At 40.2% G+C, this 22753-nt stretch overlaps 1 long non-coding RNA gene across 4 annotated transcripts in view; it reads right to left on the reverse strand.

Annotated features, from left to right (window-relative positions):
• The window catches only part of LOC102152166, a 74963-nt gene extending 72488 nt beyond the window's left edge, over nt 1-2475 (reverse strand). For all 4 annotated transcript variants that reach the window (XR_005373797.1, XR_005373795.1, XR_005373796.1 and 1 more), the window contains exon 1: nt 2285-2475. This is a non-coding gene — a long non-coding RNA (uncharacterized LOC102152166). The remainder of the gene's footprint in view (nt 1-2284) is intronic.
• Between the last annotated feature and the right edge of the window lie 20278 nt (nt 2476-22753).

The raw sequence follows: 22753 nt of genomic DNA on the forward strand, positions 1-22753 counted from the left end.
GTTCCTGGATACTGTATTCTTGGCTGCATGTTCTTCTCATTTAGGACCCTGAATATGTCCTGCCAGCCCTTTCTGGCCTGCCAGGTCTCTGTGGAGAGGTCTTCTGTTAATCTAATATTTCTCCCCATATAAGTTAGGGATTTCTTATCTCTTGCTGCTTTAAGGATTTTCTCTTTATCTTTGGACTTTGCAAGTTTCACTATTAAATGTCAAGGTGTCAAACGTTTTTTATTGATTTTAGGGGGGGCGGGAATCTTTGTATCTCCTGGATCTGAATGCCTCTTTCTCTTCCCAAGTTAGGGAAGTTCTCAGCTATGATTTTTTCAAATATGTTTTCTGGTCCTCTGTCCCTTTCAGTGCCCTCTGGAACCCCAATTAAATGTAGATTTTTCTTTCTGAAACTGTCATTTATTTCCCTTAACCTTTCCTCATGGTCTTTTAATTGTTTTTCCCTTTTTTTCCCCTCAGCTTCCTTCCTTGCTATCAACTTGTCTTCTACATCACTCACTCTTTCTTCTACCTCATTAACCCTCATTGTTAGGACCTCCAGTTTGGATTGTTTCTCATTTAATTGATTTTTAATTTTGGCCTGATTAGATCTAAATTCTGCAGTCATGAAGTCTCTTGAATCTTTTATGCTTTTTTCCCTAGCTACCAGTAGCTTTATAATTGTGCTTCTGAATTGGCTTTCTGACGTTGAATTGTAATCCAAATCCTGTACCTCTGCGGCAGAGAGTACTGTTTCTGATTCTTTTTTTAGTTGTGAGTTCTTCTTTCTAGTCACTTTGCTCAGTGCAGAGTGGCTGTATGAGTGGGCTCCATCAAGAATATCAACCACGACCTAAGTAAATTTCACCCTAGATGATTCTGCTGAGGTCAGAGACCAGAAATGGAAAATAAAGATCAGAACAAAATAAAAGGACCACTAAAGTGAAAAACAAATTTTAAAACAAAGTAGTAAAAAGTAAAAGGCCAGGAATTCTAAAGAAGAAGAGATTAAAAAAAAAAAAGAAACAGAAAAAAGAAAAGAAAAAGGAAAAGAACAAAAGAGGGTACTGGGAGATGGTGATGAAGAAATTGTAGTGGAGGGAGAATGTAGTCTACCTGAGGGGTTCTGGAGGGTGATCTTCTTGTTTCTGAGTATATTAAGTTCTGTATGTTAGAAGATGCTCAGTCACAAATTTATATAAACCAGAAGTATATGTAGAGGGCCCCAACATGGACCACCAAAACATAAATGAGATAAAAGAGGGAGGCAGAATGGGAATGAGGAATCCACAGAATGAACCAGCATGGTATACCACTTGGTTCTGGGTGCATACTGGTCATGTTTTAGTAGGTATTAACTTCCCCCATTGTAGAACAAAATGAGGCAGAGAAAAGAAAAAACACAAAACAACACAAAACAAAACAAAAAAAACCCATATTGTGTATATCTCCCAAAACTAAGTTGAGTATGTTGAAAGGAATCTAGAAGTGGAAAATATATCTAGGAGCTATAATTATAGAAATATGAAAGTCAAAAAGGAAAAATCTTAAAAATGAAGAGGCAGTAAAATATTGTACTTACGGTGGGAAAAGAGAAAAAAACCTAGATATTTACAGTTTGATATAAAAATGAGTTGTACTGGAAAAAAGAAGAAAAAAGGAAAAAAAAAAAAAAAAAAAGGAAGGATACCCTCTGGTTCTACATATTGTAAATCCTTCAAGTTCCCCTGGAACTTTCCAGGGCTGTTCCTCCAAGAACTTGCTCTTCCCTTGTCCTTCTAGCTGGTCTTCTGGGGGAGGGGCCTGCTGTGCTGATTCTCAGGTGTGTGCACCTGGGGGAGCTGCCCCGCATCCCGCTGGGGGCTGGGCTCAGTGGGAGCTGCTTACCCCGTGAGGCCCCTGCTCCCTGGCGGCCCTGCTCCGTCCCAGGCACAGGGTGACACCAGGAGGAACACCACTGGCGGGGCCAGCTCTCCAGCCCTGGAGTCAGCTCCCGCAGTAACTCCCGCAGCTCCCAGTCTGCTCGGGCCTGGATGCTCCAGGGGCGGGTGCGCCGATCTGCACAGCTCGGGGGCGCCCGGGGCAGGAGGGTCCTCGCCGTCCTGGGCCCTCCCCGCCTCCGCCTGTCCCGGGGGAGCTCAGGATCGGGGGCTGTGTCCCCCTGCGCCCTGGGCTCCCGCCCCGCAGCCCCCTCCATGCGGAGCCGCCGCCCGAGCTGCTCCCGGGGCCCAGCCCGGCGCTCCAGCCCTTTACCCGCTGGGCCCGCGGGGTGCGGGGTGCCCTCCCCTGGGCGCACCTCCTCTGGTAGTGACCCCGGGAACCTGGGGGCTCCACCGCGCCTCCTGCGGTGCTGCCCGAGTTCCCTGCCAGCGCCTTTCTGTCCAGGAGGAATCCAGTGCGGATTTTTCAAGTCCCTGCCTCTCCGGGGCTGGGCTCTCCTGTCCCGAGGCTCCCGCCGCCCCCCTTAGCCCGGCTCCTCGCGGGCCCCTCCCCCACTGGATTCTTTTTTATTTTTTTCTGCCTTCTTACCTTGTTAGAGGCCTTGTTAGAAGATGGAACGCTTCTCTTTGTAGCGTTCCAGCTGTTGTCTCTTTAAATCTCAGGTCAAATTTGTAGGTTTTTCAGGATGATTTGAAAGTCATCTAGGTAAGTTGGTGGGGACGGGTGACTTGGGGACCCTACTCCTCTGCCATCTTGCCCCCACCCCGAATTTGCATTTTTGAGGTTTGTCTTGGGGTCTCTTCCAAGGAATGCATGTTTTGAAGGAGTGGAGGAAGGGAATGCAGTTAGTGGGCCATCACTGAGGGACTGAGAAGGCTGAGAAAAATGCAGGCCACGGAGTCTGGCCTGGAGGAAAGAGATGAAGGAACAGATGGGGAAAGTGAGTGGCAGTAACTCCACCTCCCTTCCTGGGTGCACACCTCCAGTTCTCTCCTTTGTCCAAAAGCAGTGCGGCGTTGAGCACGGGGCTTGGGGTTTGAAGTCAGAAAAAAGTAAATTCATATCTGTGTTCTGACCCTTTCTGGCTGTGTATCCTTCAGCTCATGGCCACTCTCAGTTTTCTTTCTTTTTTTCTTTTCTTTTCTTTTTTCTTTTCTTTTCTTTTCTTTTCTTTTCTTTTCTTTCTTTTCTTTTCTTTTCTTTCTTTTCTTTTCTTTCTTTTCTTTTCTTTTCTTTCTTTTTTCTTTTCTTTTCTTCTTTCTTTTCTTTCTTTTCTTTCCTTTTCTTCTTTTCTTTCTTTCCTTTCCTTTCCTTTCCTTTCCTTTCCTTTCCTTTTCTTTCTTTTCTTTTCTTTTCTTTTCTTTCTTTTCTTTTTCTTTTTCTTTTTTCTTTTCTTTCTTTCTGATTTTATTTATTTATTCACAGATCCGGGGATCATGCCCTGAGCCGAAGGCAGACACACTCAACTGCTGAGCCACTCAGATGTCTCAGCTCTCAGTTTTCTTATCTATACATTGAGACTCACACTATCTGATGCATGCAATGGTTGTGTTAACTTAATTAAAATGATAAACTGCCTGGTTTAATACCTGGCACATTTGGGGTATTACATACATAATAACTAGTAGTTGATTTCCTCTCTTTTAGAGACCAGTCAGGGACTCTCCCCAGGACTCCTGCAAAGCTCTCATCAACAATCCCAAGTGAAGTTACTGTACTCTGGTGACCCCTCTGGTGGTTGTACAACTTGCCCTGGTTATTGCACGTTATTTTATAATGATGTATTCAAAGTCTACCTCCTACGCCTCCTGGGAACTCCTTAAGTTTAGTGACTGTCTTATTTCTCTTTGCAACCTTAGTGATTCCCACAGAGCTGGGCAAGGTATTTACCAAAAAATGCCGTTAGATTCATTGTATCAATGGATTTTGAAATTGTGACCATGCTATAGGATGAGTCTACAATATAACTGAAGGACCTTAGGATGAAGCCAACTCCAGAGCAGTGAAGCACTCAGGATATTCCTGCCAAGAGCTTTGGGTAACCAAGTGTGCTGTGGAGTAGCTATGGCCAGTTCCTTAAAAAAATGAGGGTTAAAAGGCCACAAACAGGGAAGCTTTTTGCCATATATCATCAGAGATCAAACTTAATGTTTTCTACAGATGGTGCTGGAACGAATTCAAATCAGGTGGAATATGAGAGGCTTTTTTCCCCCCACAGAATATTTTGTGGGTATTTTGACTTGATACATGACTGCAGCCTCATGGGACCCAAATCCAAAATTCAAGGTAAAGGTTGTTTTTCTTTCTGGAGTCTTCCGAGGCCTCATCCTCCACTAGAATGACATCTAAGTGCCTTTATTTAACAAAACCCAAAAATCATTAAGCCTAGAGCAGTCCCACAGCTCCAGGATGCCTCATTCTCAGATAACAAAAGCAGCTGTTGCACACCCACCAGCCCAACACGGTTCAAAAATCTGGCAGGTTTCCCTCACACCCCATCTAAGCTAAATGAAACCCCTTAGCATTCCCAAACTTTACATTAGCTGCCCGTGCTGAGTTGGCCACTGGCCACAGCTATGGCTACTCCAGCCAACATCAGAGGAAACATTGCCCTGCGTGCTGATTGATGGTTGGACCGGTTCTCGTCACCAGTATGCTTACCTGACTCTCTTTCAAATTCTGAGCACTTTTTATTTCCCATTAGACTCAGGCTTTTGTGTACTTTCCCTTTATTGGAACTGGCAACATGAAGCTATTTAAACACAGCTCCATCTGTCAGCGCCAGGTCCTGCAGGTAGAGTGTCGTGTTTGATTTCAGATTATCATTTGTCGTGTTGTCAAGAAAGGTTTGGGGGAGGAAGAAAAAAAATGCCCGCATCCAAACCATTCTCTGGTTAAAATACACAAAGAACTGATTTGCAACTTTGGCCACGACTCTGAGCCATGCTCTTCATGTTTCCCTACAGTCACAGCCAGCCTCTGTGACATTCATAAGGTGGCCTCCCAAGAGTTACCCACAGTGTAAAGCAGACCTTTACTCTGAGTCTTGGAGCCCACTTTGGGTCATTCCTCATTCATAAAGCAACCACAAGAGTAAGGCTGGTTCTTAGAAGGAGGAACACAAGTGTAAACAGAACCGAGGGACCCTTGTTTGACCCACTGACATGGAGTATCTAGATGTGGGGAATGGGATAAGCTACTCTCAAAATTCTGCTTCTGGGTATCTGTGCCAAAGAGATGGGATCTACATACAGAATATCTCTTGAGCATCGTTTGTCACAACATATTTACAATCGCAGGATATTAAAAACAAGATACACATTCAACAGTTAACCAAACAGCAAAAGGTTGATAATCCTTGAAGCTGAAGGATAGAGGAATGGAAACATGTGTGCTGTTTTCCTTTCTGCTAAACATAATAAAGACTATGCTCAAGGAAAAAGAATATAAAAATTATAGATACGGTGCGACTCATGTACATTAAGAATACAAAGAAAAGTGACAAAGAATATAACAAAAGGTTCTGGTCACCAACAGCACATATGAAACAGTGGCATGTGGCCTGATTCTTAGTGCCACCACATGGCCACACTGTTGAGAATGCAAGTGGGCCCTCAAAAAATAGGCACTGCAGGCAGATCTTGCATTTGACTCATTTGCTTGAGAATTGACTGGTATCAAAATGATCGATACCTTGGTATATGGTATCAATATCTTGAAAAGCAGACCTCAAGAACTGACTGGATTGGTGAGTGGACAAGTAAAGTTTGCCATGGCGTGGAAAGTGGAGAGACTTGGGCAGACCTTGAGACAGCTGTGCAGGAATGTGAAGGCAGAGATACTGGAAATACAGTAGAAGGTGAACCTGATATGACATCTGATCCAGAGTGGGGAAAACAGCCCCTTCTCAGACTCAGATTTAAGGAACGGGCTTTGTCTTTGGAAATAGGATTTCTCCTTCCCCGCCCTGCAGCCGCCAGCATCCCTCTGCCACCATCCAGCACCAAATAAAAGTGGATCCTTGCGTGCTATCTCTGTTGACAGCCTGAAAAAAATGAGTTCTGATCCATTCCTCTTTCTCACTCTAAGATTTACTTTCCCCTTTGGATTTTGACTTTAATGCTCAACTTCTCATTTTTATTTATTATTATTTTATTTTATTTTTTTAAGGATTTATTTCTTTATTCATGAGAGACTACAGAGAGAGAGAGAGAGGCAAAGACACAGGCAGAGGGAGAAGCAGGCTCCATGCAGGTACCCCGATGCGGGACTCGATCCCAGGTCCCCAGGATCACACCCTGGGCCTAAGGCAGGTGCTAAACCACTGAGCCACCCAGGGATCCCCTCAACTTCTCATTTTTAGACCACAGATAAGAATTGTCTGCAGTTGTGATTCTCCTCCTTCCATAATTCAGGTTCTCTTTATAGGCGTGCTACATCACAATGCTTTGGGGCAAAACACCTTCCTGTTTGCCCTCATTTCTTAGCATAACCTCATGGTTACCTAAACTACTCCAGCATGATAAATAAAAATCATGCACACAGAGAAGTGAGGAGCGATCTTCACTTATTCAGGGCACTAGACAATTCTACTGGTTCGGTTCTTGATCCCATGATGACAGAGTATGGCGACAATGTTTCAGAGAAATCCCAGAGGTCTCTTTATTTCCATCAGGACTTCTGATGGAGTCATTAATACTGTCAAAAGGAGCAACAGATCTAAGGAAAAACATATAGAATCTTTCAGAAAAAAAATAGAGTGTTTTTTGCCAGTGAAATAGAATTTTGATTGACAAAGTTCCAGAATTGTGGCAGGGAAGTGTAACCTGTTACACCAGGAAAATGAATGGGATCCAAAGAAACTGATCTCAAAGACTAGTCTCTGGGGGAACTGACTTGAAATATGCCATTCCTTAAATTACAAAAAATATTTTGGTCACTAGTTTTTAAAATGACTTTTAATATATGTGTATAACTAATACTTATCGATGAGAATAAAATCCTAGAATTCAAATAATAACCAGTAATTTAGAATAATGTATTTGAATAGCCTTTCACAGAGATGTGTCAGTCTTCTCACCACCCCTCTATATAGTGTTAAGATTGTCACTGTGGGTTGGTATAAATTTTTATGATTGGATTATTTGATGTGGAATATAGCTGAAGCCACATAACAAACTATTTCATTTCCACGAATTCCAGCTGTCATTTAAAATTTTACCCTGAGAAGTATTTGGCATTGCAAATAAGAATATGACTCCTTATCCAACTTTGATTCTTACTTTTAAAGTCCTTTTGTTTAGCCTGAGATACGACTGGCTTAGGGACGCAAAGCTGGCAACATGATTCATCACAAACTTCTAGAATTAGGGGGCAATGAGAAAACTCAAATTACCATCTTTGCCAATTTGGTGATGTTCATTTGCCTCAGTTCCCATATATATCAAGGAAGAATATTAATAACTATCTTCAGTTGAACGTTTAGAGTACACCGTGATTTCAATGTTATTAACTTGTGTATTTCTTATTTAAAAATTCATGTAGTAATGACTATTATTGCCTCTATTTTACAGGTGAGGACACTGATAAAAATGCATCTTGAAGTCAGCTAGTTGGTAAAGTGAGCTAAGAGTCAGATGGAGGCCAGAACTCTTCACCAGGAGTCTACTATGTCATGGGTATTCTGAGTATGGTGTGTGGCAGAGATTACTGACCCTCACTGACGTCCAATCTATTTTTTTTTAAGATTTTATTTATTATTTGAGAGAGAGAGAAAGCATGAGCTGTGGGGAGGGGCAGAGAGAGAGGGAGAAGAAGATTCCCCACAGAGCAGGGAGCCTGACCTAGGGCTCAATCCCAGGACTCCAAGATCATGACCTGAGCTGAAGGCAGATGTTTGTTTAACTGACTGAGCCACCCAGGTGCCCCAAGTCCAGTCTAACAGAGCACACTCAGTTGTAGCTGGTCATGTGGCTGCCATAAGCAACATTTTCCAAGCTCTCTTGTAGCTAGGTGTGGTCAAGTGACTAAGATAGGGATGTGAGTGGGAAGATATGAGCAACTCTAATTATCTTAGAGGTAATTGCCCTGATCTTCCTCCTCTCTTTGCCTTCTGCTATCTTCAAAGACTTTTTCTAGAACTCGCTTTGAGGCTCTGCAGTTCATGATGGTAGAGGTGTCCCTCTAGCCTGGGTGACAGGGAATTTTCAGAAACAGAGATCTCAAATTATCCCAGACTGGTATGTGGAAGAGAAATAAACTTCTCTTATTCAGGCCACTGCACTTTAGTTTCTTTGTAACAGTAATTTATCACATTGCATTTGAATGAATAAAGTTTCATAAACAGTGTTGTGCTGTAGAAAACTTGTGTAAATTCACAACAGACAATTGTTCGATAGGGATTTTTTGAGCTCATTGCTAAATTATTCATGGGAGTGCTTAAGATATGAAAATTGGCAAACATTACAAATCAGGGCTATTAAAGTTAAGTTAAATTTATTTATTTATTTATTTATTTATTTATTTATTTATTTATTTATTCATTCATTCATTCATGAGAGACAGAGAGGGAGGGAGAGACACAGGCAGAGGGAGAAGCTGCCTCCCTATAGGGAGCCTAAAGGGGACTCGAACCCAGAACCCCAGGATCACGACCTGAGCCAAAGGCAGGCGCTCAACCACTGAGCCACTCAGGTGCCCCAAATTAAGTTAAATTTAGTTAAATTTTAAAGGGCTGGTTACTAGCATACCACCAGTTTTGAAGATTCAATAAGATAATCCATATGAATGCTTGGCAACTGACCAGTATCCAGTAAATGTTCAATAAGTGCTAATTACATTATTCATAACAATAGATGGATTAAAGTAAAGATCAATTTGTTAATTCTTCAGACTCAAAGAAAACCATTAATACCTTGTCTCCTTGCCCCAAATCACACGAGGTCCTCTTGTGCAAAGCAAACCCAAGGACACCATAGTCTCTGTTACCCTTGCTGAGTATAATTGGCCCATGAGTCTCATAGAAAGTTTCCACTTTTATAATTTTCAGAGTTGATTATCAACTTGTTAAAGAAAATCCTTTTTCTTTCCTCATTAATAAGAACAAAAAAGCAAAGTAGAAGAAATTTTATGTCAAAATGTAGTAGTCTTTACATCTCCTTTAAATTGGGATTTTTATTTTCCCCAAGTTTTTAACTTTTATCTTTTCCATTAATACTTTCAGTTTTTGAAGAGCCTTCTTAATCACTGAAGTTTTGAGCACAAGCATCTTATCCTATCCAGTTGTTAGAAACCCCAGAATTTCTAAAGACAATTTAATTCTAAATTTGGTAGGCCATTCATATTGGAAAAAAAAAAAACTCCACCTTGAAACCAGTGCGTACTAATTAATAAGGTCTTTCCTTCTTTGAACATGTCCAATGATGTGATCTACTCGCCTCCTTCCAGAACAGACCTAATGGTCTTTCACATCACTGGTGAAGTGCAGGCTCCTCCCTCCCAACTCTATAGATAGTGCTTTAGCATCTTCTTCAACAAAGCATTTCCAGGAAACCTCTATGAATCAGAGGTGAAAATTCCTTAACAACTCACTATAGTCTAATCTCCACAACAGGAATCCAGGGACTGAAGTCTTGACCAAGTACTCATTTCATAGCAGAGTCCCTGATCCTGGCTGAGACCTGATCAAGGACATTTCCTTAAGCTGCTGTTTAGCCTTGACATTCTGGTTTCTATTGTTGTTAATAAAATCCAAATCCTTTAACATGGTAAAAGGCCAGCCTACCGGCTCCTCCTTCCCATTCTGCACTACCCTTTTCCTTATGCTGTTTGTTCTCTACTAGCCCCTCTGGGTAGATTCTCCTGTCTCAACTCTGCTCTGTGTTCTGGGATGCTGGCCTCTGCAAACTATTTCATTGGGATTCTCTTAGGGTTTGAGTGGCTGTGGTTTACTACCTGTGGCAACAGTTCTCATGAAGCAAGTCACATCCCACGTCTACCTCTGTCCTGGGATTCCGAGTATCACTCTCTATCTTGGCCCTTCAGGCTGCCACTGCTGTGGATTCATGTGTCCTCAGATACCCCTGGTTTTCACCCTGCCTCCACCTCTGTACTCTCTTCACTAAATTCTCTTCAGCTACACCTTTTGAATATCTTTTACCCTACCTTCCAAGACTGGAGGATATACCTCCTTGACTCCGACACACACACACACACACACCCCTTTTGTCACCTTCCTCTCATGCTTGAGTTCTTAGCTTAGGTGTCACACATTCAGGGTTATCATCTCTAATCTCCTTCAGCCTAGATCACTCAACAACATCTTCCTTTCCTGCAGTTTTTATCTTAGTAACTATGCATTCATGTTATAATTTTTTTATTTATATCTGTCTTCTTGAAGGTTGTCAGGTTTTACTAACCATGATGTCTCTGTGTCAAAGACAAACCAAAGATGGACAGTAGATAAAGTGATAAAAACCAGATTTTATCCAGGAACTGTTGCAGTAGGGCAACAAGACCTTGATGTAGAGCTGGGTCTGCATATAGCATGGACAGAAGGGGATTTGTAGCCAAGGAGCAAGATGGTGGCCCATGGGTGGAACATTCCTAAGAGGGTAACATTAGGAGTAAGGGCAAATTCTGGCCAATCTGATGCAATAGGATTCTTGCTAAGCACAGACTGGAGACATCAGCTCTCCAGGGTGGGGCTTCTTGTTATAAACTGACAGCAGAGTTTTTGCTGCACAGACTGACTGACACAGGAGTCCGAAGATTGAGGCCAGCTTGAGAAGAGGAGTTCGAGAAACCTAGGTAAGGTTGGTCAGGGAGAGAGTTTTCTCCACCAGCACCTTCCTGGCACACAGATTAGTCAGACCTAGGAAATAATGATTCACCAAACTCCTCCTAATGCCAGGACCTTGGACCGCAACCCACTTAGCCTTAAGGCCTGTCTGGTCTCTGGTGCCTGCGGGTCTACTATAATTAATCTGATCATGCCATCGGGTAAGTCTCCATCCCAACAGTCTCTGTTTGGATGCATTCAGCAATAGAAAACTCACTCTCCCCATAAATCATCCAAAGGTAGGGTAGCTCCACTGTAAAAAATTTCCTCTGTGTTGAAATGCAATATGCTTCCCATTAGAAACCTTAAATTCTCAAATTTTTAAAGACTGATATCAAGCTCATGTTTTGATTCTTCCTTTCTTTAGGCAGGGTCACCCTTCTCTGCAACCCATTCTTCTTGCTTTCTGATACTGCTGTGCCTTGTCATACCCGAAATTCAGCATTTGCCCTGCTGGGCTGATTATTCTCAGTTCCAACTCCCAACCAATTTTCTATCCTCTTTGCCCTGCTCCTTGCCTCAGGAGGCTGACCTCTATGCACTTCATCATCCGAGCTCTGTTCTCTGGCACAGGGATCCCTGCTGGCTAGAAATGACAAGTTCCTGTAATATGACTGTGCTCGTCGGTGGTTTAGGATCTGCTCAGGCAGCACGTGATCTTGGTTTGAAAGCCAAGGCAAATCCTCAAGGCACCCACAGTGGGAGGCTGTCAGCTAGCTGGGCTTCTTATGGCAGGTTGATTCCGAGTAAGGATCTGAGTGATGCACCCTTATGGCTGCCCCAGGATGATAATCATTGAGATGTGTTCAACAGGAAGGCATTTTGTTTGAATGGCAAGTGTAATCTGCAGATCAGCAGTATCAACATCACTTGAGAACTTGCTAAAAAATGTAGACTTTCAAGTCCCACACAAATGATTGAATCCCAATCAGAACAAGGCTTCCAGGTGATTCATAGACAGAATATAGCCTGTGAAGCACTGATGTACAGGATATTTTGCTACACTCCTGAAGCCACGAAGACTCTTTCCTTGAGAACTGCATCCTTCCATCCTGTCAATCTTCTGTGGACCCCTCTTTAGCCACAGTTGTTGGCTCCCGGGGGAAGATGCTGGACCTAAAGCAAGACAATCAAGTTCTCTACCTTTAGAGTTTGGGAAAGTGGATGAGAGATTTCAGTTTTTCCTATATTGAGTGTGAACTGAGGTGATACAAACCCAGGAATTAGGGGGCTGCCATATTCTACTGTGTGCATGGAGACAGACACAAAGCTAATTTATAAAAGGAAGAAATGAATCATATACACCTCACTTGTCCTCAGTGGTTGTTTTATTGTTAGTATTTGTGTGTTTTGCTAATTTAGTCAACTCAGTTTTTATTATTCGTAATCAAAGGAGTCTAAGACTGATAGTGAATGGTTTTAGAATAACATGAATAAGATGACATAAATGGTAAAGTGTTAGAAAAAACTAGAAGGTATTTTATGCTAGCACATGCAACATTTTTACCCGTTTAAATCATCCAGGTTTCAGGGTCTGCCAACATATTGTACACAAAATAAAACCTTCTTTTTCAATTCTTTAGGTTCTAACAGGTCAAGAAGTTGAATCAAATTGATCAAAATCACAAGATATTGATTGGCCAATCAAACACTATAGAATTCTACAGAAAAATATAACTGACTGTCATTAAGCCAGAAAAATAGTGAAAAAAAGAATACTTTATCTGGCATTTGCACCATATTCCCACAGCATTTGTTGCAATTTTGTACCTAAGAGACCCCATTGTTGGTCTATTAGAAAATCTCTTATGGAGAGCACTGGGAAGATTGTGCTCCTTGATTCTCTTTAGTCCAGAAGCCATGATGATCTCCACATTGATCTCCATTGATGATCTCCACTCTTTTTTTTTTTTGCATTTGTCATTATGTGCTTCAGCTACCAATTGAAGTTTGAGATTGGTGTTATCCTTGTGGATTTGATGGAAAACTGTGCTAGTTTAAAGGTGATTCATAAGTTTGGTTACTGTGAGGAAGTTTCCCACTTGTTCTTATGCAAATTATTATAATTGTCATTATTATTCAAGTTAGAAAAATACCACATTGGTCTTCAACATGGTAATGTATTTTGCTTGAGTCCTTCTCTGCTTTTTAAAAAATAATATATTTTATGGGCACCCCGTGACTCAGTCTGTTGAACATCTGACTCTTGATCTCAGTTCAGGTCTTAATTTCAGGGTCATAAGGTCGAGCCTTGCATTGAACTCTATGCTGGGTATGAGGCATACTCATTTTTGAAATGAGGTTCATGTTACTTGGGTGTACTCCTTGAAGTATTAACAAGAATAAAATGATGAAAGGTGACTCTTCATTCGTTGTTCTCTGCTCAAGCCTCCTTGTTCACGTGACTTCCTCCAGTGGGTTAGTAGAACACCGTTTTTCTGCATTCAGCATTCTTTCTTGCCTAAGATTCTATTCTCCCCTTCAGTAGCAATGCTGGGAATGGTGCCTTCCACACTGTTGAAGGACTGTGCCTTCCAGATGGAAAGGATACTTTTTCACCATCTTGAAATTCTATTCTCCTATGGATGTTCATTCCGTCTTTTTTATTTCCTTCGACAGGACAGATGCCATTTGGGAAGTGAGCAATTTGATTTTGTCTATGCTATATATCAGCATTACACCAAAGGCCCCACAGAGCTTATTTCTGATTTCTTTGATCTTTTTCTACTATGAATATGACATTTCTTCGTCTTTAACCTTATATGCTCAATTGAGATTACCCCCTTGGACACTATATGTATAGATGAAGCCACTGTCTCCTACTGACCTTGAGTTATAAGACCTTACTTTCTCCTTTTGCACCCTCATTACCTTTTAGCCTCAGTGCTCACTGGGGGGTTACCTGGATATATACATTAATTTTTGGTAGCCTATTAGGATCATTCCTATTTGAAATAAACTAGGGTTCAATTTAAATATGAACTCTCTGGGATATCACTTATTCTTCTCAAACAGAATAGATGATAAGTATTTTGGTAGAGAGACACAGCCCATCGTCATCATGCAATTTACCATTTATATAAGATTCTCCTACCCAAATAATCAGTAAATATATATCTTTAGTATCACCTTTGTTAAAAAAAATTCAAACGGGTAAATTTTAAGATCTAATTGGCTTTATTAAGCAATTCATGAATAGAGCAGCATCCCATCCATCCCATCTAACAAGTGGAGAGGTCCTCTGAGTTGTATAAAATGGAAGGTTTTTATAGGTCAAAGAAAGGACAAGGATTGTTTTAGGCTAGGACATTTTCTTCTTGAGGGGAAGGGAAAAACAGGGGTTTTTTATCATGGAAACAACCTCACTTTTGATCAGGAAATTTCAGACTGACTTTTAAAAAAAATTATATTTTAGAAATCATTTAAAAATTTTTATTTAAAATCAATTAATTAACAAATAGTATATTATTAGCTCCAGAGGCAGAGTTTAATGGTTCATCAGCTGTATATAACACCCAATGCTCATTACATCAAGTGCCCTCCTTAATGCCCATCACTCAGTTACCCCATCCCCTCACCAAAAAAATAAAAAAATAAAAAAATAATAAATTAAAAAAATAAAAGAAAATCTTACCATTTGCAATAATATGGATGGAACTAGAGGGTATTATGCTGAGCGAAATAAATCAATCAGAGAAAGACAATTATATGATTTCATTCATAAGTGGAATTTAAGAAACAGGACAAATGAACATAGGGGAAGGGAGAAAGAAATAAAATAAAAGGGAATCATATTGACTTTTAAAAGGTCACATTCCTGAGAGAGGTTGAAACTGTACTTAAGTCTTGATTTACTGTCATAGGGGACAAATGACTCCATTTTGGGATTATTGTTTCTTTTCAACATCTTCTTACCCCAAAACTTTTTTTTTTAATCATTGAAGAAATTAAGATGAGGCTCAGAAATTCACACAGATTAAACTAGCAGAACCAGGTCTAGGATCCAGTCATTTACATCCACTTTATCTCCCAGCCACCCCTCTTTAAGAGGGTTCAGTAAGTACTCTCAGGTCTCAGACAATTTGTCTCATTTCTCCGATCAAGACCCATCAGATGGGTCAAATCAGTCAAATGACAGTCAAATGGGAAAAAACCCCAAGAGAAAGAATCTGGAGACTAAGTTGACAAAAAACTTGTCCCTGTTGATTCAGAACAGGACTTAGGTCCACACCTTTATCTTCAGAGTCACACTCTGATGTCACCTGTGTTTTTCTATTCACACCTTGCTCCCCTCTTAAGGGTTGTTATTTTTCCTATAAAGTATCCTTTCTGCTGTTCCCCCCAGACCTCCAGGCTTGTGGTATTGACTTCCCAAGTCAACATATTGTGCCCTTGTACAGCAGCTCCTTAGACCACTGTGTACCAGAAGTCTTTTAGAACTAAATAGAGATTCCTCTTGCCATTTCCTGACCTAGGTGTCTCTTCTACACTTCTTTTCCAGTCACTTACCTAAAACCCTTGCCTTAAATTGGGGAGTGATGGGAAGGCTGTGTACTTCATTTAATTCATGGAGGCTGGCACTGCATTTCTTTAGCAACTGAGTTAGGTTTAAAGGCCCTCCTAGATGATCAAGGTCAATTTGTGTGTAACCAATTAGCAATCAGTTCTACTTTCTGGACTTTTCATCCTCTTTAAAATTAGGTTATTGGACGAGATGTGTTTAACATTCTGATCGTTATGTGATTCTTTAATTCTCTATCTCTTTTGATAACAAATCAAACATTGCCTTATAAAGTCTTTTGTATTATTGTAATGAATGAAGTATACTTTACAAACAATACAATTTACTGTTTTCAGATGTGGAATTTGATGAGATTGGACAAACGTATGTAGTTATGTACACACATCACAGTCAAGGTGTAACACATTTCTGTTATCCCCCCCAAATACCGTCCATGTCCCTTTGCAGTCATTCCCTTCCCCACAACTTCAGCCCACTGACATATCTGCATTGCAATCACTGATCTACTTTCTGTTCCTATAGGTTTTCTTGTTCTAGAATTTCATACAATGAAATCACATGATATGCATAGTATAGTATTCTGTATGTGGCTTCTTTCATTTAGCACAATGCTTCTGAGATTTACCCATGTGGTTACATGTATTAATAGTTTGTTTCCTTTTATTACTGAGGGTATCAATCCATTATGTGAATATTCCACAATTCTTTATCTATTCACAAGTTGATGTGATGAAGGAGCAAGGCAAGCTGAGGGCAAAGCACAAGCTGACTCCCTGTAACCCCTACCCCCACTCTCTTGTGGGATATGTGTTACATTCCTCAGGCATTCTTGGTGGTCCTAAAACTAAAGGAAGGAAAAAACCCCAAATGATAGAAATCACAGTCCTGCAGGACATGAGTTTCCACCAGTTTACCAATATTTCAATGATATACAAGGAGAAAGCATTCTTATCCATAGCCTAACTTTCAGAGACCCATAGTTCAATTTCCTGGAGCCCTAACCTCACCCTCCCCTCCATGAGTGAATGATGTGGGAAACAGAGACAGAAGGGAAACTAAACAAAATTAAATTTCTACATGACCTGCAGCGCATTGACAAGGACCTGAGATAGGAAGTCTATAACATTCCTCCAGAAACTCCCAACTACCTAATGTTAATGCCTCACTAGAAAGAAGAACAATCTTAACTTGACAATAGCAAGGTCTCCAGTATCCTGTGAGTCTTCTTTAGCATATGAAAGTCCTTTTGGACACCTCTCTTTTTCCTTACCTCCCCCAACTCCCAAGCATATAATCAACCATTCCTCACAACCCTGGTGCAGCAGCTCTTCCTGCCCACTAGGTGCTGTCCCCATGCTTTCACAAAATCACCTTTTTGCAACAAAGACATCTCAAGAATATTTCTTGGCCATGGGCTTGGGACCTCAACACACTCCAAAAACTATATCAGATGGACATATGGGTTGTGGATTTCCAGTTTGGGGTGATTATGAATAAAGCAACACTAAACACTGGTGTGTAGTTCTTCATAGACATATATTTCCAATTTTCCTGGGAAATGCCTAGGGGTGGAATATACATGCTTAGCTTTGTAAGAAACTGCCAACCTTTCTCCCAAAGTGGCTGTACCATTTTATATTGTCACCAGTTGTGAAAATCAGTGTTAAGGATTGTTCCACATTCTTGCCAACACTTTGGATTTTCAGTCTTTTGAATTTTAGGAATTCCAGTGGAGGTTGTGGTATCTCACTGTTGCTTCATTTATTTATTTATTTTTAAATTTTACTTATTCATGAGACCTACATGGAGAGAGAAGCAGAGACACAGGCAGAGGGAGAAGTAGGCTCCATGCAGGGACCCTGATGCAGGACTTGAACCCAGGACCCGGGTTCTCTGACCTGAACCAGAGACAGAAGCTTAACCAGTGAGCAACCCAGGCGCCCTCACTGTACCTTTAATGCTTTAATATGCATTTACCTAATGATCAATCACACTGGTTATCTTTACATGTGTTTATTTGCCATCCATATGTCTCTCTTCCTTTTTTGGTGAAGTATATCTTCAAATATTTTCCCCATTACTTTAAAATCAAATTGTTTTTGTCCTTGGCCAATTGTATTTTCTTTTCTCAGTACCACATTGCCTTGGTTAATGTAGCATCATAGTAAATGTTGCAATCAGATAGTGGGTGTTTTCTAGATTTATTATCTCTTTTCAAAATCGTTTTCCTTTTTTTTTTTGCATTGTTATTGTTACAATAAAAACAACTAATATTTACTAAATGTCAGATATTCTGCTAAGTACACTGCATACATTTGTTTATTTATTTATTTATTTAGAGAGAGTGTGTGTGTGCATGCACACGTGGTGGGGGCAGAGGGAGAGGGAGAGACAGAATGCCAAGTAGGCACCACGCTCAGTGGGGAGCTCAGTGGGGTTCTTGGTCCTATGACCCTGAGATCATGACTTGAGGCAAAATCAAGAATCGGATGCCTAACCAACTGAGCCACCCAGGCACCTTGCATTTGTTTATTTAGTCCTCATAACAACATTATAGAATACATAGATTTATTATTATTCCCATTTTCCAGATGAAGAATCTGAGGCCAAGAGAGATTAGTAAATTGACTGAGGTCACATTTAATTAGTAAGTAGCAGATCCAGGATTGTTAATCCAAGTCTGTAGATCCCCAGAGGTTGAGTATTCATCTATTATTCATCAATTAAGCTCCATCTATTCCACCTCATTTACCTTCTCACAATTTTTTTCATCCACCATTAGACAGCCAACTCATGGACAATGGCTTGTTGGTAGATGGTAGAAGCTAAATAAACATTGTGATTGATTAATTCCTCCACAATGTTTAGAACAAGGCTCTGTGCCCATTTATAAAAACTTTGGGTTGAATTAATTGAGATGTGGTCCCTGCTGTGGTGTTGTAAGGTAGGGTCAGGAACATTTTCAATATTCCCATCTTTTTACAATCTTTGACACTCCAAAGCCTGGGTTGCAATGGGAGGCTCTGAAGCAGAGCTGAAAGGGCAGTAATGAAACTCTAATGCTAATAAAGTCCTGGGCCAGGGGCATTTTTGCCCTAGAAGAGTGTGATCTATATTTTCAGTGGCCTCCAATGCCCTTTTCAGCAGTCTCTTTACAGCTCATTGGTGGGTAATAAGTCTTGACCAGTATTGGTCTTTGACATAGGTAGTAAAATACAATCTAAAAAGCACCCAATGGAGTATAAAAGTCAGCATCAGGACAGTGGAGATGATTTCTGATGTAATATCTTTCCCATCCTGGATCACCAAGTACAGGATCCAAGGGGCAGGTTTTTGCTCACCAGGCTAAAATATTAGCTGAAAAAAAATCACTTACTGTTTCTTGGATGTGAAAGTTTACAAATAATCTTTTTCTAAAGTTCTTTTTAGTAATTATGCTCAAAATAACTAGAATTATCTACTTAGAGTTCACAATGTCAATTTATGGAATACTGAAGGAACTTGGCCTAGGTGGTGAAGGTCTGGAAACAATATAACTTAAGGAGATTTGGAGGTATTTGGGGTGTCAGGCTAAAGAAGAGAAGCCCAAGGCAGGAACGTAACATCTCTGTTTAAATATTTGAAATAGTCTTTTTAGTGGTTGAGTAATGTCCCTTCACCACCTAAAAATATTCATGTATACTTGCAACCTCAGAATGTGACTTTATTTGGAAATAGACTCTTTCTAGAAGGGATTAAATTAAGATGAGATCATACTGGATTAAGATGGGTTCTAATGGCTGGTGTCCTTATAAGAAGAGAAGAGGATACGTGGAGATACACATAGGGGAAAAAAGGCCACTTAAAGACAGAGGCAGAGATTGGAGTGATGTAGCTATAAGTCAAGGAATTCCAAGGATTCCCAGGTGCTGCCAGAAGCTAGGAAGAGGCAAGGAAGATTTCTTCTCAAGAGCCTTCATAGGGAGCACGGTCTTGCCAATATCTTGATTTCAGACTTCTGTCTTCCAGAAGTACGAGATAATAAATTTCTGTTATTTTCAGCTATCCACTTGTGGTCATTTTTTATGACAGCTCTAGAAAACTAATGAAGTTCTGAAATAGAATTGACAAAACTTTCTAGGTAGGGGCAAGGGGAAGAAGACTGCCTGCTGTGGACAATGGAATGAGCTGCCTTCTGAAGAGGTGACCATCCCACTACTGGAAGTATATTGTAGACTAGCTGTTTATCTATAAGGAATGTAGGAAAATAATTCCTGAACTTGATTGGGCTTTGGAATAAATGGGCTGTGCAATACTTCCAGCGGTAATGCCTTATGACATAAATACATGTATTATCCCTAATTTATCTTTAAAAAATATAAACCACAGTTTCCCAAAAGTATTTACAAATAAGTAAAACCCTTTGATTAGATCTCTTTATTAGTCTGAACTTCCCTGATATTAAACCACAAAGTAATTTTCCTTTCTTGTAGGAAGCACATAAAATTAACCAGCTATTACCATCATCTTCTCTTACAAAAAGTAAAAAAAAATAATAATAATCATGCAGCTTTATAAAGAAAGCTTTTTGTGTAGAGATTATGCTCTTATGTTTTTACATATTTCTATAATAGAATGTGTAACAGTTGTAACAATTGTCTCTCCTGCCTTAAATGGGAAATGAGTTCTGTGTTAGATACTGTCATTGAGCCAGCTTATGATAGATCTGTTTATTAGCCTCAATTCTCTCCCCTACTCTGTCTCTACATGTTTCCTATGTGTCTTTGGAGTTTCTACTTGAGGAAGTAGACTGGGTTTGGGCTTATCCATGTGACTTGTTTTTGTCAATAGTGCTTTAGCAGATGTGATACTGGTAGAGGTTTGAAATATGCTTGCATGGGTGGACATGGCCTTTTGTGTTTCTGCCTCTTTGTTGGAAAGAACTGGTATGGCCAGTCCCAAGGAGAATGACAGGCATGTGGAACTGATATGACTTTACAGTGTGGAACCAACATAGGCAGAACTCAATCTACATCATCCAAGATGTAAGCAATGCACAGATATAGAATGAAAATGAATGGTGGTTGTTTAAGGCCATAGAGTTGTGTTACACAGTATTACCTTGGTAATAGTTGCCTTTGTCAATATGCTAAGAGAATAAACTGGATGTCATCAACATGACTCAATATTTTTTCCGCCATAGTATGTAGTAAAAGGGATCACACAATCTCTTCCCACCACACTTCACTTGAACTCAAATGCCACCCCCCCCCCCCAAGACTTGGCTGTATTTCACAATACAAAATCTTTCTATCCACTTTACCAAATGTGTTATGCTAGCTTGGGGTTCAGAAATGGTAGCAAACATTGTTACATGTCTAATAAATAACCATTCTCCTTTCTTTCTTACTAAGAGATCCCCAACATTGCTTGGAAGTAACCTATAAAATTAAAAATATCTCCCTAACTCTCTTATGACTCAGTTCTGTAAAATGCAAGGTTTTGATTAGAAGGACACAAACTACTACGTGAAGATGGCTGAGCAGAGGTACAGGAAGCCTGATTGCATCCTGATGGCATCATCAACATGCCATGCTGCTTTTTTGTCTCATAAGATACAATATGGTTAAATCATTGTTGTTAAGTTTCTGATATGTGTAGCTATATGCAATTTTAACTAATATATAATTTGATATTAAATGAGGGGTCCAAAAGGTATAGAATATAGAATTTACAATTGGTGAGTGAAAGAGAGAGGCTATGGGTGGTGAGTACCCAGATATTGCAAGGTGCTGTTGGTAGAAAAACCTTTGGCCAAGTTGTCACCTGTAGTATATGGGATGTAGACTATACCTTTCATTAAGTATTTTCTACTAACAGGTAAACTGACAGACCAGGAATGATGTTCTGAAAGGAGTTTATTTTGGATTGCCTCAAGGTAACTATTGGTTACTACATCAAGGCTAAAGGGATAAGCAGAGTTCAAAAGTTTATTGATTAAAGATATGAGTCTTCAGGTTAAGAGAGAAAGTTTAGGCAAGATTTCACCTGTACAGAGCATGATATTTATTAAGTTTTAGATAGAATCTAAAAAATTCAGTCTTGCTTCTGTATGTTCAACTCTTGTGGCTATACCTGGACCTCTGAACTTACCCATAAGAAGAAACTCACAACACCTCTGAAATTTCTAAGAGAGGCATTTACTGTAATTCTCATTTTAGATGTTGCCTGGGAATTTAACACACTAGAGGTATCCTGCCCGGAGGTCAGAACCAGGACAGTGATATATGTAAATGGACAGGACAGTAAATGAGGGAGATTTGTCCAGATAGCAGAATGGAGTCCCATGAGATTGACTAAGCGCATCCTAAAGTCCTCGCTGTTCTTATCTAAGAAACATGTTGATTTCCGTTATCCCCTTTCCCCAATAAGAATAGTTGCTATTGTAATCGGGTTCCTTTTCTGCCATTGTATATTGAGCATTTGGGAGACATAACTTGTTTTTCAGTCTTAAAGATCAAGAAACCAAGAGAAACCTCATCCTGTGTAGGCAGAGAGATTATACAACATCCAGAGATCTGGACTTTGAACAGAATTAAGAAACTGAGTGACACTTTGGACTTGACTCCTTTGTGAGGGAGCCTATTGAACCTGAGAAGTAGATTGTGTTAGACACTGTTACTTTCTTACCCTACCTTTGAGCATTTATTTATTTATCGATTTATTTATTTATTTATTTATTTATTTATTTATTTATTTATTTATTTATGATTTTGTTTATTCATGAGAGTGAGAGAGGCAGAGACCTATGCAGAGGGAGAAGCAGGCTTCCTGCGAGGAGCCTGATACAAAACTTGATCCCAGGACCCCTGGGATCACAACCTGAGCCGAAGGCAAATGCTCAACCACTGAGCCATCCATTCATCCCTGAATTTGCATTTATTAAGAAAAATTCCCTGATATTGTAGGGGAGGGCAATGTGTTCAGTTTAAAACCAAAACTCACTTTCTCAGACTCTCTTGCAGATAGGGATGACCCTATGTTTCTGTTCTATGTTCTAGCACCTAAATGTAATAACTTAGTAGAGATTCCAGGAGAACTATTATTTTCCTGAGAAAAAAGGATGACTTTGCTATCATACACATTTTTGCTTTTGTGCTTACCCCCAACTTCCTTCCTGGAACATGTATGCAGTTTAGCCATTTTTTTTTACTATGGGATGAGAGATGTGCTAAAGACTGTGGAAAAGAAAGATAAAAGTACATGAGTTCCTGGTAACATTGCATAGCCACTGCACCTGTGTATACCACTTACCTCTCCACTGCTTGTCACATCAGAAATAGAAACCCCTATTTGTTTAAGCTGTTTCCAAGCCTCTCTTAAATGGAGATGGATATAATTCTAACAGACAGGACTTTTTGGATATTCAAAAATTTGCCTCTTCCAGACACAATGAAACTTTAAATATTGTTTAGCAATTTAAT

The sequence above is a fragment of the Canis lupus genome, chromosome 19 (genome assembly GCF_011100685.1).
Source record: "Canis lupus familiaris isolate Mischka breed German Shepherd chromosome 19, alternate assembly UU_Cfam_GSD_1.0, whole genome shotgun sequence".
NCBI lineage: Eukaryota > Metazoa > Chordata > Mammalia > Carnivora > Canidae > Canis > Canis lupus.